We start from the raw sequence: 20849 nt of genomic DNA on the forward strand, positions 1-20849 counted from the left end.
GGCTTCTAGTGTCTCTTTTTTTTTTTCTTTCTTTTTTTCGAGACAGTCTCACTCTGTCTCCCAGGCTGGAGTACAGTGGCACAATCTTGGCTCACTGAAACCTCTGCCTCCCAGGCTCAAGTGATCCTCCCACCTCAGCCTCCTGAGTAGCCGGGACTACAGGCACATGCCACCATGTCCAGCTAATTTTTGTATTTTTTTGTTGTTGTTGTTGTTGTTGTAGAGACAGGGTTTTGCCATGTTGACCAGGCTGCCAGGCTGGTCTCGCACTCCTGGCCTCAAGAGATCCACCCGCCTCGGCCTCCCAAAGGGTTGGGATTATAGGTATGAGCCACTGCACCCAGCTTCATTCATGAAGGTTCTATCTTCATGAACTAATCATCTCCCAAATACCATCACCTTGGGGGCTGGGATTTCAGCATATAAATTTTGGGGAGACACAAATATTCAGTCCATTACACCAACATTTGGTCCACTACTTGGAGTACCTAAGAACATGGACTTTAGAAGTAGACTGACCTGGATTCCAATACCAGCCCCACCATCACTCACCAGTTGGATGACCTTAATTCAGTTATTTAATATCTTTGAACTTCAGCTTCTGGAAAAGGGCCAATAATGCCAATAATGCCTATGTCCTGGGGTTGTTTGAAAGAATTAAATAAGCTAATATGTTAAAAGTACTGGATAATTGGTAGCTCTCATTACTAGTGGTAAGTTTATCCCACTAGGCTACAAGCTCTTAAGAGCTGGAGTTATCTCTGCTTCCTTCACAAGTGTAGCACAAGTCTGCAAACAGTCCATCCTTAGTGAAGGTGGGGTGACAAACTGGCTGAACAAGTGGCCTAGACAGCCAATATCACCAATTATGTAAGATTCCACAGGGATCTAAAGGAGGGAATTAGAGGCACCCAGTAGTGACCCCAACCTAAGCAGTGCAGGGATCAGCTGGGTGGGTTTGTCAGCAGAGAACAGGACCACCAGGGCAGGCACATAGAACTAACTGCACTCACTGCACTGTTGTTACCATTCTTTGAATCCCTCCACATGATGTCATTCCTACAGATGGAAGGTCAGCTACACTGGAGAAGTTCCAGAAATTCATAAATAGATTATGATCCCAAATCCCAGAGAGGAGGACTTTTCCAGACTGCAATTGGGAATTTACCTTAATGATTTGCCCATCCCAGAAGGGAAAGCTGCTCTGGTATATTACAAACATTACAGCACATCTGAATAACCCAGAGAGCTTGTTTAAATGCACATTTTTGGGCCTCTACCAGGCTGGTTAAACAAAGCTTCAGTAGAGTGGGGATAGGAACCAACCATTTTAAATAACCTCCTTTGGTAATTCTGGTTCAATCATAGCAATCAAATTATAGTCCAACCTAGGCAGGGGCTTGCTACCTAGAAGTCAATATGTAATACTAGAAAGAGTAAGAGTTTGGAAATTAAACAGAATTAGGGTCCAATCCTGGGTCATCCACATAACAGCTGTGGGACCTTGGGCAAGTTACTTCATTTTTTTGGATCTCAACTTCCTCTTCTATAAAGGGGGACTGTACCTGTCAGGGTTGTGGTGTTAATTCAATGATAATTATGTAAAGTGCCTGCTCATAGTAGATTGAAGCAGAGACTGCTACTATTCACCAATCCATTTCTTCTTGTTGTTCATACACAGTTAGACTATTTTCCAGCACCCTTTGCAGCCAGGCATGGCCACACTGGTTCTCACCAAGGGGATATGGTTCTAAGTTATAGTACCTATTCTTGGCAAAGGCTTAAGGAACAGATATGCCTGCTCCATGTCTTCTTTTGTCTTGCATCACTTGGATGCAGGTGACAGGCTCTAGAGAATTGGGGATTTACAACATGGAAGGAGCCTGGATGCCTGAGTTACTAGGTAGGGGAAAGATATCTATCAACCAGAATGCCTGCCTTGGACTTTTCTGCAAATGAGAAATAAGCTCATATACCATATTAGGTTATAATATAGTTGCTTTAAAGAAATACCCACAGCCGACGTGGTGGCTCACACCTGTAATCCCAGCACTTTGGGAGGCTGAGGCAGGTGGATCACTTGAGGCCAGGAGTTTGAGACCAGCCTGGCTAACATAGTGAAAACCCATCTCTACTGAAAATACAAAAAATTAGCCAGGCGTGGTGGCACATGCCAGTAATCCCAGCTATTTAGGTGGCTGAGGCACAAGAATCACTTGAACCCAGGAGGCAGAGGTTGCAGTGAGCCTAGATCCAGGCTGCACTCCAGCCTGAGGGACAGAGTGAGACTCTGTCTCAAAAAAAGAAAAGAAATACCTGCATTTCTATAAGGAAATACCTGAGACTGGGTAATTTATAAAGAAAGGAGTTTTGGGGGCATTTTTTTTTTTTTTTTTTTTTTTTGAGACAGAATCTTGCTCTTGTTGGGCAGGCTGGAGTGCAGTGGCAAGAGCTCGACCCACTGCAACCTCTGCCTCCCAGGTTCAAGCGATTCTCCTGTTTCAGCCTCCTGAGTAGCTGGGACTACAGGCATGCGCCACCACACCTGACTAATTTTACATTTTTAGTAGAGACGGGGTTTCTCCATGTCGGTCAGGCTGGTCCCAAACTCGTGACCTCAGGTGATCTATCCACCTTGGCTTCCCAAAGTGCTGGGATTACAGGCATGAGCCACCGCACCCAGCCAAGAAAGGACTTTTAATTGGCTTATGATTCTGCAGGCTGCACAAGCAAGGTGCTGGCATCTGCTCAGCTTCTGGGGTGGCCTAAGGGAGCTTTTACTTAAAGCTAGAGCAAGCATCTTACATGGCAGAGCAGAAGCGAGAGTGAGAGTGAGAGTGGGCATGGTGGTGAGGAATCTCAGGATGACCTCCCTGAGATTGCTGTCCCCTAATTATTCACAAAAACTCACTCACTATCACAAGGTCAGCATCAAGGCATGAGGCATCCACCCCCATGACCCAAACACCAGGCCCCACCTCCAACACTGAGGATTACATCTCGACATGAGATTTGGAGGGGCCATCTAAACTATATCCTACACTTTTTGGATCTATTTTACAACTAACCTATAGTCAGTGTGTTAATCCATTTTGCATTGCTATTAAGAAATACCTGAGACTGGATAATTTTTTTTTTTTTGAGATGCAGTCTCGCTCTGTCGCCCAGGCTGGAGTGCAGTGGCGTGATCACGGCTCACTGCAAGCTCCGCCTCCCGGGTTCACGCCATTCTCCTGCCTCAGCCTCTCTGAGTAGCTGGGACTACAGGCGCCCACCACCACGCCCGGCTAATTTTTTGTATTTTTAGTAGAGACGGGGTTTCACCGTGGTCTCGATCTCCTGACCTCGGGATCCGCCCGCCTCGGCCTCCCAAAGTGCTGGGATTACAAGCGTGAGCCACCGCGCCCGGCTAGACTGGGTAATTTATTTTAAAAGGAGGTTTATTTTGCCTCATGGTTCTGCAGGCTGTACAAGCATGGCACCAGCATCTGCTTTTGGTGAGGCCTCAAGAAACTTCCAATTATGGCAGAAGCAGGTGTGTCACATGGCGACAGAGAGAGAAATAGAGAGGGGAGGAGATGCCAGGCTCTTTTAAACAACTAGCTCTCACGTGAACCTAACAGAGTGAGAACTCACTCATTACCTCAGGGAGGGCACCAAACCATTCATGAGGGATCTGTCCCCATGACCCAAACACCTCCCACCAGGTCCCACCTTCAACCCTGGGAATCACATTTCAACCTGAGATTTGGAAGGGACACATATCCAAACCCTATCAGTCAGGAAATGTTCACCCCCTTTCTCCACCTCCAAATAACAAATACACCGTACCCAGCGTATGTGCAAACATTTTATTCTATTCACAATTCCCATATGGTGTAAACTGCAATCTCTCTGTAGTGGGACAAATTCTAGGGATGACCTCTGTATTAGTCAGGCTTCTCTAGAAGGACAGAACTAATGGAATACATATATGTGTGTATATATATATATACACGTATATATATGTGTGTATATATATACACGTATATATATGTGTGTATATATATATACACGTATATATATGTGTGTGTATATATATACACGTATATATATGTGTGTATGTATATATATATACATATATGTGTGTATATATATATATACATACACACATATATATACACACACACATATATATATAAAGGGGAGTTTATTAAATATTAACTCACACGATCACAAGGTCCCACAATAGGCCATCTGCAGGCCGAGGAGCAAGGAGAGCCAGTCCAAACTTGAAGTCCGATGTTTGAGGGCAGGAAGCATCCAGCACGGGAGAAAGATGCAGGCTGGGAAGCTAGGCCCATTTCTCTTTTCACATTTTTCTGCCTGCTTATATTCTAGCAGTGCCGGCAGTGCTGGCAGCTGATTAGATTGTGCCCACCCAGATTAAGGGTGGGTCTGCCTTTCCCAGCCCACTGACTCAAATGTTAATCCCTTTTGGCAACACCCTCACAGACACACCCAAGATCAATCCTTTCAATCCAATCAAGTTGACACTCAGTATTAACCATCACAACCTCCCTGAGATTCCTGTCCCTTGGTTATTTAATTAAACACAAATCTAGGTACTCCTGTGAAGGGATTCTGCAAATGTAATTAAAGTTTCAAGTCAGTCAACCTTAAAATACAGAGATGATCTGGGTGATTCCGATCTAATCACAAGAGCACTTTACACAACAGAAGGGGAATTCGGAGAGATTTGAAGTATGAGGAAGACTCAAGTGCCATTGCTGCTTGAAGATGGTGGGACCATGGAGAAGGAATACCTCAAGGAACTAAAAGTGGCCCTTGCCTAACAGGCAGCAAGGAAAGAGGAACCTCAGACCTACAGCCATAAGGAACTGGATTCAGCCAATAATTGGAATGAACTTGGAAGCAGATTTTTCTCGGTGCCTCCAGGTAAAAGCTCTGCCCATCCAATACCTTGATTTCCAGCCCTGTGCTATCCTGAGCATAGAACTCAGGCAAGCCCGCCTGGACTTCTGACTACAGAACTGTCTACTAATAAATTTATGTTGTTACATTTGTGGTGATTTGTCACAGCAGCAATAAAAAACTAATACATTCTCTTAATCTGCTTTGTCATCCATTTTTTTTCTTTGAGACAGAGTCTCAATCTCTTTCCCAGCCTGGAGTGCAGTGGTGTGATCATAGCCTATTGTAACCTCAAACTCATGGGCTCAAGCAGTTCTCCCACCTCAATCTCTTCAGTAGCTAGGACTACAGGCACATGCCACCATACTCGGCTGATTTTTTTTTAATTATTATTTTTTACGTAGAGATGGGGTCTCACTATGTTGTCCAGGCCAGTCTCAAACTCCTGGCTTCAAGAGATCCTTCCATCTCAGCTGGGAGGATCCCTGGATCCCAAAGTGCTGGGATTACAGGAGTGAGCCACCATGCTCAGCTTCCTCACTTATTTTTTATTAATAAAAAGTGACGTGGAAGTTAGAGTAGATGATATCTGAATATGCTCTTAGCTTTACATTTGCTCGGTTCCTTGTGCTCAGTTGTCTGTTAGGGAGCTTCTTGCCCTTACGGTGAGGACGTGACACAGTCTGGGCATCAGCTGCAGCTCTTTGAACAGAGATGATCCAGCTCCCCATCTCACCAGGACCCAAATCCAAAACTTAGAAAGTGGAGCTGCTGTCAAGGAAAACAAAGTTGAGTAAAATGACTTCAAAGCCCAATGTGCTCACCTTCACTCTCCCAGTGGATCTCTGCACCTGAGAATGTGCAGGGTCCATCAGTATTGACCTCCCCTTTCCACCAGCCCTGGAAGTTATGGAAGGGGAAGGTAGCTTATTCTGATATCATGTCCTATAATAATGCTTCCTGGCCTGGCACATATATCCTTGTTTCTGTGCCTCTTGTTCTAAAACATCCTCCCTTTCCAAAAGCTGAAACTGTTCCTGCACATATTATGCACTTAACCAGGTAAATTTCAGAAGATTTTAAAAAGCTTCCCAGTGAAGGAAGGAGAGAGAGGTATTGTCATGAGATAATAAATATGCAGATGGCCAGACTAGATATCAAAATAGAACCCTGACCCACAATCTGTGGCAACTAGCCTGGGAAGCCAACATATTATCTGCAGTAACCAGTCCAGGAAGCAAAGTAATAACCCCCTTAGCAATGGGCCCCAAATGGCCAGGACTCGATTAATAAACTGACAGCTCCCCTAATTTTTGCCCCCACCTCCAACTTTGGACTAACCAGAGAAGGCCAAATGGGCACCCCCAACCAATCACGTAGCATGCCGCACTTCTAGATGGCCCACTTGCAGCTTCCCCATGCCGATAGTCTCCGGGCATGCCCAGAGTCTTCCCTTTTTTCTACTACAAGGCTTTTTCACACCTCTGCCTGCCTTTAAGTGTCTGCCAAACACAAGTGATGGTGGCTGACTACCTTGCAAGCTCTCTATAGTAGGCTTTGTTCTCATTTGGGTGTCTTCATTTATTTCCACAGTCCTTGTTTTTCAGGGAGATTTAGGGCTTAAATACAATGAAATTTCATGTAAGGATGCAGGAGTGTTTCATGGAACCTTAAGCTCAGGAAAGCTGCGTGACCATGGGAAGACCCTAGAGCCAGAGTCTGGAAAAGCAATCAGAGCTCGCTGTCTTGGATCTTATAAATCTTGTCTTCTTGCAAACAGGGTTCTGTGGTCCAAATGGCCAAAAACATGACCATGGACAGGGCCTGTGCTTATCTCATCACCTGCAGAGACAACTCTCTGTATGTCCTGATTCCAAGTTCCTGGAGAAGAACACAGACTGAACCAACTTGGATCAGGCAGCATCCTAGACCAATTTACTAACAGTGCCCAACTCCCACCCAGGGTGGGGAGTAGTTGCAGGTAGTCTTGTTTATGAACTTGGCAATCAAAAGCCCATCCCTGTCACTGTTTGGAGGGGAGGGGAGAGAAGGGGGATGGTTCCAACCAAAAAAGGTAGGGGGATGGACATCCCAATAGGGGTCCACTCCATTCCTGACGGCACAGTGAGACAGTGGTCATGTGTCACGTGCTAGACTCTTAGACTCTGTGCCTCCCAGTACCTGCTACTGACCAACATGGTCTAGTGAGCGATTTTCCTTGTGAAGGCATCCATCCATTCATTCATTCATTTAGCAAACAATTGTACATCCCAACCTTATGCTAGGTGCTAGGAATATAATGATAAAACAAATACAAACACCAAAACCACAATCTCTACCCTCAATGTGAGGAGATACCACCACATAAATGAACAGTTACAATACTGTGAAACATGTTATGCTCAATCTATGGCCTAAATCAGATGACAGGCTGGGCAGAGGATCAGGCTGCCAAGAAACGCTTCCTAGAGGGCATGCTGCCTGAAATAAACCTTGAAAATCAGGGAGCTTGATAGAAATAGGGGAAGAAAGAGTGTTTCAGGCAGAAGCAAGGTTCACTGTCAAGGAAAGGCATTTGAGGAAACCAAAAGTAGTATCTGTTTGACATGAGCTATATTGGAGTGAGAGTACTGGGAGGTTGGCTAGAAAGGGGGACAGAGACTAGATATGAACTTGAAAGCCATAAGTATATGATGAAGGCCATGGGCTTTCTACACAGGAATGACCTTGATGACTTGATTTGCATTATTGAAAGCTCACTATGGCCAGAATGGATTGGGGATGTCTGATGATGGGAAGACTCAGCTGGGCAGTTGCTGCATTAACTGTGGAGTTACAATGGTGACCTACAAGAGCAGCTTTGGATATGGAGAAGAGCAAACTGGTTTAAGAAATATCATCACCTGGGTCAAGAAAAGGACATGCAGTGGGTTGGGTAGGGAGGAAAATAGATGTAAATAAAGTTATTAGTTGAAAAAGAAAAGCAAGATCGAGAGAGAGAGATTAATTCTATTGCCATCTATTCATCAGAATCACAAGGCTGAATCAAAAGCCTTCCTGCAAACCTAGACTCACCCTGGTTCAGTTCAGAGACTCTATCAGAAAGATGAGGAGCTCATGAGTCATCCATCAATGTGATCTTGTGATTTTTCTTGTGACCACAAGACAAAGGAAGAGAAGAGTACTTTGGAGTCATTATGATGAAAATTCAGTTGAATACACTGGAAAGTCAACATGAGAGGAGAATGAGGAACTGAAAATCTGACTCAGTCTTGACCACCAAGTAGAATTAGGACAGAAACAATCAAGTAGGCACAGATCCAGTTTGGATTATAAAAAGCTAGTTCATCAGGAAGGCCACCATAAAACCAGAAGCAAACAAAGAGTCAATTAAGTACAAAAGTTTTTACTGTGACTATGCAGTGAGGTCCAAACTCTACTAAATTTGAAGTTTCCTGCCAAAGAGAAATGTAAGCTTCCCTGGTGGTATAAGTCAGAATTTCATGACATCAGCCAGATAACCACAAAAGAATATATCTTTTAGTGCAAGATGCTTCTAAGCCTTTCTCCACCCAACTAACCAACATTCATTTACTGATTTACTTATTTCTTTAACACACTCCATTTCACAGCCACGTTCTTTCAAAGCTGACAGGTTGAGATATATCTAAAACACAAAATCTCCAACATACATTTTCTTCTTCAATGTTGTGAGATGTATTTTTCTAAAACACTGTTCTGCACATACTACCATTCCTATATTAAAAACAAGTTAGTTATCCACTGCCTTTTTTGTACAAATGAAATTTATAAATTTTAATTTGGTTACAAAAAAATTTTTCATCAAAATTTTTGCTTGTTTATATAAAAATAGAGACTGGGTCTCACTATGTTGCCCAGGCTGGTCTCAAACTCCTAAGCTCAAGTGATCTTCCCACCTTGACCTCCCAAAGTGATAGGATTACAGGCATGAGATACCAAGCCTGGTATAATTTAAATTTTTAATTAAAAATTTTAATTTGGCTACAAAATAAATATATACTCATCGTCAAAAACTTTCAAAGAAGAAGATTAAAATCACCATAATTCCAACACCCAGACACAATCACAATCACTTCTGTAAGTTAGGATACACTGACAGCCTATGTGACAGGGAAAAAAACTAAGTTGTAAGAATATTTTAAAAACCTCCTATTCCCCATTACAGTAGATTTTATTACTCAAAATATTTGCTGCCCCATCCCGGGGAAGATAATACTTCCCTGCTTCATTGCATCAGCCTTAGAGATGTGATTTGAGGTGTCCCTTCTTGTGGGAGGATTACGTATCCTCACCTCATTGACCTCAAGAGTGGCCATGAGACTTGCTTTGACCAATGCAATGATAACAGAAGTGATGTGTGCCACTTCTAAGCAGAAGCTCTGATTCATCTCGTGGTTCTACTATGTTCATTCTCTCTTCCATGAAACCAGCAATATCCCAAATACAGATTGCTGGTCCCAGGATGGAAAACTTAGAGCAAAGCTACTGGTAGCCCACAATTGACAGTAATGTGAGCAAGAACTGAACTTTAGTCATTGTAAGCCACTGAGGGTTTTGGAGTTGCTTGTTACCACAGCATAACTTAGCCAACACTGACTGATACCACCTACCTCCAAAATGTCATCTGAGTTTTTCTTATGTCTGAGAAGAGCCTTTATGCATTGAAATAAATGCTCCCTTTAATTTCAACTTATATTTTATATATTTAAATTATGTTTTAAAACTTAATTTTGAAGACTTTAAACTTGTGTTAATTTATAAATCAATTTTGTTAATATTTCATTTTATTTATTATTTTTTTTTTTATTTTTATTTTTTGAGACAGAGTCTCGCTCTGTCGCCCAGGCTGGAGTGCAGTGGCGTGATCTCGGCTCACTGCAAGCTCCACCTCCCAGGTTCACACCATTCTCCTGCCTCAGCCTCCGGAGTAGCTGGGACTACAGGCGCCCGCCACCGCGCCCGGATAATTTTTTGTATTTTTAGTAGAGACGGGGTTTCACCGTGTTCTCGATCTCCTGACCTCGTGATCCACCCGCCTTGGCCTCCCAAAGTGCTGGGATTACAGGCGTGAGCCACCGCACCCATTTGGTTTTGATGAATGCCTAACTGGCTTGTAAATTTGACAAAGTACTCCCAAATATTTATGGAACTTTCAAAATTAAGTTTCAGACATTTCAAACTACAATCTAATTTTAATTGATTTCTCAAGGGAAAAAACAACAAAGCAGACTCACATTTCTACAGGCAAAATCTTAATAAATACTGAACTTAAAAAGTTTAACCTTACAAATTTAATAAATTATAAATTTAAAGATGTAACAATTTAAACATTTGAACATTATTTCAAACTTAGTTATCAATATCTTATAAATTTTTACTAATATTTTGAGTCTAATGAATCAATCTCTTTACTTACCATAAAAAGCAGAAAAATATACACAAAATACTATAATGGTCACAAAACTTCTAGATAAAATTTATGACTAGACATAGCTTGTCTTCCAAGGGTCTTTGAAAGTATGTTTGTTTTCTGGCAATAAGAAGATATTTCCAGACTCCTCTTGATATTTCCTGCCCTAAAACATGCAATGAACTTTTCTCCAGGGAGCCCAGTGCCCTCAGGGTCTTCTGGCTGGAATGCAGATTAGATGGATTGGCAAAGCAGCTCCTGCAGGCCACAAGGGGAAACCAGAAATCCACAGTAATCTTTGACCTGACATCCTTGAGCTGCTGAACCAACATCCCAGGTGTTTTAAGTCCCTGTGATCCATTTGTCAAATGCAATTCCTTACTGATATAATGGTTATGCAAATAAAGAAGCCCAGAGAAAGCACTGCATATGGAAAGGAAAGATTGACCTAAAGGAGAAGATCTTGTGTGGAGCGGGGGCAGTGAAGAAAAGAGGAGGTGGGAAAGAGAACTGGGGAGAGAGGAGAGATCTGGCAGTTTCTGTGAAAGCAAATTAGTAAGAATTTTAAGAAAAGTTTGACTTTATACCATTGCCATAATGGGGATTAGAACAGTAACGTCCATAGGATCATTGTGAGAATTATGCCAAGCACACGTTAAGTGCTCAGTAAACATTGGCTATCATTATTATTTTATTACGCTGGGCCTCCAGAATGGATTAGAGTTGCAGACTGGAACATTATAAGGAAATCCAGGAAGTCCATTCATTCTTACTCTTTCCCTCACTCTCCTCTCTTCCACAATTGCTCCTCTGCACAGCTGTTTTAATCCTATATCTTTCTGCAAATTGGCTTTCTATGTCCATGATGCTTAAAACTGTCACTAACAACATCTTTTAAGTTTCCAAACTCCTTGGTCAAGACAGCTGCCATTTCAAAGTGCATTCTTTCAGTCTCAAGTCCAAATTTCCAGAAAGACACTGATTGTCCAGCTTAGATGGAAAGTCCACTCTTGGATCAATTAACTGAAGCTATGACAGGAGAGTTGTATGGAAAGGACATGGCTGCTCCTACTAGAAAACTTCCCAAAATATGAAGCGGGGGAAAGCAGAGAGGAGGTGCCGCTGTGAAGACAAAATGGTAGGTGAACATTTGGGTCCATGTGCACGCATGAGTACATTTATGCATGTGTGCATAACTTGGATAGCACTGTATATAAGTTTTGTTTGTTTGATTGTTTTAGAGACAGGGTCTCCCTCTGTCACTGAGGCTGGAGTGCAGTGATGCAATGATAGCTCACTGCAGCCTGGAACTCATCTGCTGCACTCAAGGGATCTTCCCGCCTCAGCCTCAAGAGCAGCTGGGATTACAGGTGTGCATCACCATGCCTGGATAATTTTTAAAACAATTTTTTTGTAGAGACAGGGTCTCATTATGTTGCTCAGGCTGGTCTTGAACTCCTGGCCTCAAGTGATCCTCCCACCCCAGCCTCCCAAGTAGCTGGGATTATAGGCATGAGCCACTGTGCCTGGCAACAGTTGTCTAAATTATTTTTTACAAGGCATTCAGAACACATTCAATAAGATATTTTTCTACAGCACTGTATTTATTAGCTATGTTAACATTTCCATATATAGATGTTCTAAGTGAATTTAAATTATTTCTATTATTTTGCGTTTATGAACTCTATTTGAATGATATTCTTGTAACTAAATAGTTGAAACTATCTATTATTAACTCCTTAGGGAAATTCCTTAACTTGGAATTGTGAGGTCAGAAGGTGTGTCATTTTTTAACAGTTTTGATACATGTCGCTAAATGTGCCAGGCAATTTGAGCCACACTCACACCACAACCTACAAAATGCAGTCTTCCTCAATATCATCTTCAGTGCTTAGTTGAAAATTAATCGCCATTTGATAAGTGAAATAAAATTTCCTTAATTACTAGTAAGACTGAAGGATAGTTTCATGTTTTTTTGACCAACTGTTTTTCTATTATATTCTTATTGGTTTATAAGAGCATTTTAGCCGGACGTGGTGGCTCACGCCTATAATCCCAGCACTTTGGGAGGCCAAGGCAGGTGGATCACTTGAGCTCAGGAGTTTGAGACCAGCCTGGCCAACATGGGGAAACCCCATCTCTACTAAAAATACAAAAATTAGCCAGGCCTGGTGGCGGGCACCTGTAATCCCAGCTATTCGGGAGGCTGAGGCAGGAGAATCACTTGAACCCAGGAGGCAGAGGTTGCAGTGAGCCAAGATTGTGCCACTGCACTCCAACCTGGGCAACAAAGCGAGATTCCCTCTCAAAAAAAAAAAAAAAGAAAGAAAGAAAAAAAAGAAGGCATTTTAATTACTAAATATATTGCTGTTTGTGGTGGCTTGTGTCTGTCCTCCCAGCTATTTGGTTGAAGCCAAGAGTTTGAGCCTGGGCAATACAACAGGGCCCTATCTGTAATCACATCTTCCTGGTTTGTCGTAACCTTGATATAATTTGTTTTAAGTTCAGATACTCAAATCTCTTCTTTCCAGCACCTATCTTTATCTTTACATATGCCTAGAAGGATAGCATCCACTATCTAAAGTATCACCCTTTCCTTTGTCCCGTTCCCTAAATAGAGTTTAGACATTTCAATTGGCATTTAAAAGTCCTTCACAAGGCACTACGACGTCTTGTTTTTCACTACTGCCATCCACAAATCTTTCTTTTATCCATCTATTTGTTCATTTATTCATTTGTCACCTATTTACTAAGCACCTATTATGTACCAGGCATCATTCTAGACACTGGGGATACAAGAGTGAACACATCCCTACCCCTAAGGGAGCTTGAATTTTAGTGTCACTGAAGACAAACTGAAAAGTAAGAAAATGTATATAGTTGGCTGGATGGTGATAAGTACTATAGAAAACAATAAAGCAGTAAAGTAGGGTAGGAAATTCAGGGAGAGAGTGAAATCTTACATAGAATAGTCAGGGAGAACTTCATTGAAAAGGTAATACATATTTGAGGAAGAGTGTGAGGATGGTGACTGATATGGTTTGGCTGTGTCCCTACCCAAATCTCATCTTGAATTGTAGCTCCCATAATTCCCATGTGTCATGGGAGGGACCCGGTGAGAGGTAACTGAATCATCAGGCTGGGTCTCTCCCATGCTGTTCTCATGGTCGTAAATAAGTCTCACGAGATCTGATGGCTTTATAAATGGTAGATCCCCTGCACACACTCTCTTGCCTGCCACCACGTAAGACGTGACTTTGCTCCTCGTTGGCCTTCAGCAATGATTCTGAGGCCTCCCCAGCCATGTGGAGCTGTGAGTCAATTAAACCTCTTTCATTTATAAATTACCCAATCTTGGGTATGTCTTTATTAGCAGCGTGAGAACAGACTGATACGGTGACAGAATGGGCCAAGTGCTATCCAAGGGAGAAGGATTCCAGTATGGGAAAGAGTATGTGCAGAGAGCCTGCAGGGGAGAGGGGAAAGGAGGAGCATAGCTCCTGGATTTGAACACCAGCAAGGAAGCCAGTAATGCTGGAACAGAGTGGGCAAAGGGTAGTTGAGGCAGGGATAGGGAATGGGTCATGCAGGGTTTTGTAGACCACTGTAAAGACTTTGGCTTTTACTTCAAGGGAGACGGGAAGCCATTTTGAGGGTGTGGTAAATTGTGTTTCCAAAGATGGCAGCAGAAATATCTCACACCTCACATAGTCTTTTGCAATGTGATCTTGCCACTGTCCTAAGAAGAGGTGGAGTCTCTTTCCCTTTTCCTTGAATTTGGGCTGACCCTAAACCAATTCTGACCAACAGAATCTAGTTCTGTAACTAGATTCTGTAATACTGTAAATTCCAGGCTGGGCCTTAGGAACTGTTTTAGAAGCTTTCCTTTCACCTCTTGAAATGCTCCTTCTTGGAACCCAGAAGGCATGTGGAGAAAGACATGTAGAAGAGAGCCAAGGCCCAGCCATTTCAGCCTAGTTGAGCATTTCTGCCAGCCCCCAGCTTTCAAGCCAGCCAGTTGAAGCTGGAGACACCAGATAACAGAGAAGAGCCATGTTCAACATGCTCTGCACAAATTTTTCACTCCCAAACCATGAGCAAATAATAGCAATTGTTGTTTTAAACCATTAAGTTTTAGTGTGATTTGTTACTGATGACAAAAGAGACAAATAGAGATGAACTAAATAGCACAGGCCCCAGGGGAGTAGGCACGAGACCCCAGTCACTCTCCTGAAATTCCTAGACCCCCTCCTGTAAAGAACTCCAGGTCTGTCTGGGTTAATCACAAACTGATGACTATTCCAAGAAGCGCTGTACTCCTTAGCTAATCATCTGTTAACTTATTTCTGTTAACTAATGGTATTTCTATATGAACATGCTGAGACCACCTTGTTGTATCTCATTTTGTTCCTTAAAATCTGCTTGTAACCACCCCAACTTGGAGCACCTCCTGGACTTGGTATATAAGTGCTTCCCAGGTTACAGTCCTCAAATTTGGCCCAAATAGACTCCTTACCTACATGCATTTGCCTTAGTTCTTTTTTTTTTTTTTTTTTTTTTCCCACCATGCCTGGCTAATTTTTAAATTTTTTGTAGAGTCAAGGTCTCATTATGTTGCTCAGGCTGGTCTCGAACCTTGGGGATCAAGTGATCCTCCTACCTTGGCCTCCCAAAGTGCTGGGATTACAGGTGTGAGCCACCATGCCTGGCCCTTAGTTCTTTCTTTCAGGTTGATATTACACAGCAATAGGGGACTGGAATAAAAATTGGCACCAGAACATGAAATACTACTGGAATGAAAACCTAAAGCCAATTGCTACATGTTTGGGACCAAGTAGCACATAGAAGACTGAAGAGCAGTGAGAAGGCTGTTGGTGGAGTCTTCATATGGTTTGATATTTGTCCCTCCCAAATCTCATGTTGAAATGTAATCCTCAGCGTTGGAGGTGGGGCCTGGTGGGAGGTGTCATGGTTGCAGATCCCTCATGGCGTGGTGCTATCTTCGCAATAGTAAGTTCTCATGAGATCTGGTTGTGTGTGGCATCTCTCCCCACCTGCTCCTGTTCTTGCCATGTGACGTGCCTGCTCCCACTTCCCCTTCCACCATGAGTAAAAGCTCACTGAGGCCTCTCAAGAAGCCGAGCAGATGCCAGTACCAATGCTTATACTGCCTGTAGAACTATGAGCCAAATAAACCCCTTTTCTCTATAAATTACCCAGTCTCGGGTATTCCTTTAGAGCAATGCAAGGAAGGCCTAATGCTAGCCTAAAACAGGAAGGAAAAACTTGCTCTTGCTCTTGTGGGCTAGAGAAAAGGGGGCCTGAGTTACATACTGGCAGCTCAATTACACTGTCACTTGTAGCAATGTGGAAGACGGTACATGTGTTCATGAACTGGCTAAGGACATTTTCATGCAGAATGCTGAAAATGCCAAGTGGCTTGTAATCGTTGATAAAGTACAGAAAGAGATAAACTAAAGAGGGAAATGTTCACCTTTCAAGCAAATTTTAGAAGAATATAGAGGGCCCAAGACTGTCTGAGTCAGTTAGCAGCGTGTTCTAAAAGCAAAATAAAACTTGGAGGCAAAGAACAAATCTAAGATGCTGTACCCCCCCAACGAATTCTCCTTGCCCACTGCCTAGACTCACTCAATTTAAGACGGGAATTACAATAAAGAGTTTAATCCACACACAGTCATCTGTACGGGAGACTGGAGTTGTATTATTACTCAAATCAGTATCCCTAAAGACTTGGGATGGGGTTTTTAAGGATAATTTGGTGGGCAGGGGGTCAGAAACTGGGGACTACTGATTCGTTAGGTCAGAGATGAAATCATAGGGAGTTGAAGCTGTCCTCTTGTGCTGAGTCAGTTCCTGGGTGGGGGCCACAAGACCAGATGAACCAATTTGTCAATCTGGTTAGGGACAGCTGATCCATCGAGTGCAGGGTCTGCAAAATATCTGTTATCTGGAGGGGCAATTTGGAGGGGTTTAGAATCTTGCCACCTCCAGCTGCATGACTCCTAAACCACAATTTCTAATCTTGTTGCTAATTTGTTAGTCCTGCAAAGGCAGTTTATAGTTCCCAAGCTAAAAGGGGGTTTGTTCAGGGAAAGGGTTGGTACCATCTTTGTTTCAAAATTAAACTATAGGCCGGGCGTGGTGGCTCACACCTGTAATCCCAGCACGTTGGGAGGCTGAGGCAGGCAGATCATTTGAGATCAGGAGTTCAAGACCAGCCTGGCCAACATGGTGAAACCCTGTCTCTACTAAAAATACAAAAATTAGTCTGGCGTGGTGGCACGCACCTGTAGTCCCAGCTACTCAGGAGGCTGACGCAGGAGAATCGCTTGAACCCGGGAGGTGGAGATTGCAGTGAGCCAAGATGGGGCCACTGCACTCCAGCCTGGGTGATAGAGTGAGACTCTGTCTCAAAACAAAACAAAACAAAACAAAACAAAGTTAAACTATAAACTAAGTTCCTTCCAAAATTAGTTCAGCCTACACCCAGGAATGAACAAGGACAGCTTGGAGGTTAGGAACAAATCAGTAAGTTAGGTCACATCTCTTTCATTGTCATAATCCTCTCAGTTATAATTTTTGCAAAGGTGGTTTCAATGCCGCAAGTAAAACGTGGCCTCTGGTCAACATAAGGCCCTTTGTTAAAATCCTGGAAAGATGTAAGGAAGTGCTTCTCAAACCCTCATGGTTAATTAGGCAAACAGGCTTCTGAAAGAACAAGTGTGTTCTCACACAGCACCCTGACTTGCACCCCAGAGAGGGAGTGTATCTCTTGCACCCCAGAGAGGGAGTGTATCTTAAAAAGATTGGTGGAGATGGTTTTTATCTAACACAGTGAATCCCAATAAAATCCACAGAAAACTCACAATGTTTTTAAGAGAACTGAACTAACACAAGCACCACTAGCTTGGACTAAAATGGACAAAGACAGTTCAAAACAAAGCCACTGGGCTCCCAACCATTTACTGGCAGGAAATAGGCTGAGGAAACTATTTGGCTGCAAATCAGGGTTTATGTTGTTGTTGAGATAGGGTCTCCTCTGTTGCCCAGGCTGGAGCGCAGTGGCACAATCACAACTCACTGTAACCTCTGCCTCCCTGGAGTAGCTAGGACTATAGGCACGTGCCACCAAGCCCGGCTAATTTTTGTATTTTTTGTAGAGACGGGGTTTCACCATGTTGCCCAGGCTGGTCTTGAACTCCCGGCCTCAAGTGATCCGCCCACCTCAGCCTCCCAAAGTGTTGGGATTACAGGCACGAGCCACCACGCCAGGCCCAATCACGCTTTTTCAAATAGTAAAGGAAGGCCAACCCAGAAGGTGGAGTTAGGAAGTAAATCAGGTCCAGTTGTGTGTGGATAAGGCTCCACAGGGATGGCTCTGTGGGTGCAGAGACCTAAGAACTAAAAAGACAAGTTAGCTGCCTCCCGCATTCCTTGTACAATGTGAGGAGGAAAAAGATAACTACAATAGAGAATCCCTTTCAGAAAGTAAAGATGAGTGTATGAAATCTGAAAAACGTTTGCAGTGCAGTTTAAACAGTTCATAGTGTCCAGTGCTTCTGATAGGTCAAGTAAAGTAAGGACGATGGACGTGGCAACATGGAAGTCACCCATGACTTTGAAAAACAGTTTTCAATTTAAGTGTGTGAAAGCTTTATTGTGGCAAGTTCAAGTGTGAATGGAAGAGATGGGGGCAATGGTAGAAGCATAGTTTTTGGATCTTCCTGAATTGCTATATAAAAATAGCAACTAGATAGCACAATCAAAAATCGAAAGCTGGAAGAGCTGAAGACTATCAGTATCTATGTGGGAACAAGCAGAGGGAAAAAAAAAAAAAGCAAATGATGAATTCAGAGTCAGAAGTAGGATGATGGTTGCCACAGGAGAGGGGAAGCGGGGAACAGGGTGTTCCTTAATGAGTCGTTTTGCAAATTGAAAAGAGTTCTGGAGATTGGCTGCAAAACAATGTGAATGTACTATGCACTTCATACTACTGAACTGTACACCTAAAAATAGTTAAGCGCCTGGTATAGTGGCTCACACCTGTAATCCCAGCACTTTGGGAGGCTAAGAGAGAAGGCTCACTTGAGAGTAGGAGTTATAGACCCAAGCCCTCGGGAGGCTGAGGTGGAACAATCGCTTGAGCTGAGGAGTTGGAGGCTGCAGTGAGCTATGATCACACCACTACACTCCAGCCTACGCAAGAGACCTCGTCTCAAAAAAACAAAAAAAATGCTTTACTCTAATTCTCATATATCAGGACAGGGTGTCACTAGCATAAGGGCAGGAAAAAGGAAGTGCGCTCACAGGAGCTTTCAGAGGAAGAAGACAAGCTTGGGGTTTCATGTTTATATTCTCAACAATTAGCACAACAATGGGAGAAAGAATGTCTTTTTAATAAATGGTGCTGGGAAAACTGGATATCCACATGTTGAAGAATGAAATTAGACCTTTATTCCATACCATATTCAAAAATCAACCTACAACAAATTAAACACTTAGCTGTTAAAACCTGAAACTAAAACTAGGCAACAAAAATGTAGACAAACAAGATTATATCAAACTAAAAAGCTTCTGCACAGCAAAGGAAACAACAAAGTTAGGAGACAACCTACAGCATCGGAGAAAATGCTCGCAAACTTAACATCTGATAAGGGGTTAATATTCAAGATATATAAGAAACTCAAAACTGCTCAATAGCAAGAAAACAACCCACTTAAAAAGTTGACAAAGGACCTGAGAATCGGTATTTCTCAAAAGACATGCAAATGGCCAACAGATTTAAGTGCTCAAGTCAGGCTGGGTGCAGTGGCTTGCGCCTGTAATCCCAGCACTTTGGGAGGCTGAGGCAGGCACATCACTTGAGGTCAGGAGTTCCAGACCAGCCTGGCCAACATAGTGAAACCATCTCTACCCCCCAAAATACAAAAATTAGCCAGGCATTGTGACATGCACCTGTAACCCCAGCTACTCATGAGGCTGAGGTGAGAGAATCACTTGAACCTGGAGGCTGACAGAGGTTGCAGTGAACTGACATCGTGCCACTGCACTCCAGCTGGGGTGACAGAGACCCTGTCTCAAAAAAAAAAAAAAAAAAAAAAAAACCCCAAAAACCTGAAAGTAGAACTACCATATGATCCAGCAATCCCACTAATGGGTATATATCCAAAAGGGAATGACATCAGTATGTCAAAGACATATCCATACCCGTATGTTCACTGTAGCATTATTCACAATGGCCAAGATACAGAATCAACCCAAGTGTCCACAAATGAATATAAAGAAAATGTGGCAAGGCACAGGGGCTCAAGCCTGTAATCCCAGCACTTTGGGAGGCCAAGGTGGGCGGATCATGAGGTCAGGAGTTCGAGACCAGCCTGGTCAACATGGTGAAACCCTGTCTCTACTAAAAACACAAAAACTAGCCGGGTGTGGTGGTGGCCACTTATAGTCCCAGCTGCCACTTGGGAGGCTGAGGCTGGAAAATTGCCTCGAACCCGGGAGGCAGAGGTTGCACTGAGCCGAGATCATGCCACTGCACTCCAGCTTGGGTGACAGGGCAAGACTCTAACTAAAAAAAAAAAAAAAAAAAAAAGTGAGCTGAGCGCAGTGGCTCACGTCTGTAATCCCAGCACTTTGGGAGGCTGAGGCTGGATGATTGCTTGAGGTCAGGAGTTTAAGACCAACCTGGGCAACACAGTGAGACCTTATCTCTACAAAAAATACAAAAATTAGTCAGGCTTGGTGTTGCAGCCTGTGGTCCCAGCTGCTCGGGAGGCTGAGGCAGGAGGATTGCTTGAGTCCAAGAAGTCAAGGCCAAAATAAGCCATGATCACACCACTGTACTCCAGCCTGGGTGACAGAGTGAGACTCTGTCTCAAAAAAAAAGAAAAAAAGGAAAAGAAACGTGGTATATATACACAATAGAATTAGAAAATTCAGCCTCAAAAAGAAGGAACTCCTGCAACGTGCAACAACTTGGAGGAACCTAGAGGACACGGTTAAGTGAAATAAGCCAGGCACAAAAAGACAAATGCTTCTTGATCTTACCGATCCATGAAATCTTAAAAAGTCAAACTTCCTAAGTTTGACTTAAGAGATGCAGTATAAAGGTGGTTACTAGGGGCTGGAGGTGGGGGATTGGGTGAGGGGGAGTTCAGGGTGATGTTGGTCAAAGAACACTATCAGCCAGAAGAAATAAGTTCAGGAGATCTACGGTGTAACATGGTGACTAGAGCTAGGAACCTTGCACTATACCTTAAAAATTCTGAGAGTAGGCCAGGCGCAGTGGCTCATGTCTGTAATCCCAGCACTTCGGGAGGCTGAGGTGGGCAGATTACCTGTAGTTAGGAGTTCAAGACCAGCCTGGCCAACATGGCGAAACCCATCTCTACTAAAAACACAAAAATTACCTGGTCATGGTGGCACATGCCTGTAATCCCAGCTACTCGGGAGGCTGAGG

The 20849-nt window shown here is 43.2% G+C and overlaps 1 protein-coding gene across 1 annotated transcript in view; it reads right to left on the reverse strand.

The window, feature by feature from the left end:
* SERINC5 (serine incorporator 5) overlaps positions 1-20849 on the reverse strand; it is a 189306-nt gene that overhangs the window by 7269 nt on the left and 161188 nt on the right. The gene's annotated exons all lie outside the window — the stretch shown is intronic.

This window comes from Symphalangus syndactylus, chromosome 11, assembly GCF_028878055.3.
Source record: "Symphalangus syndactylus isolate Jambi chromosome 11, NHGRI_mSymSyn1-v2.1_pri, whole genome shotgun sequence".
Taxonomy (NCBI): Eukaryota; Metazoa; Chordata; class Mammalia; order Primates; family Hylobatidae; genus Symphalangus; species Symphalangus syndactylus.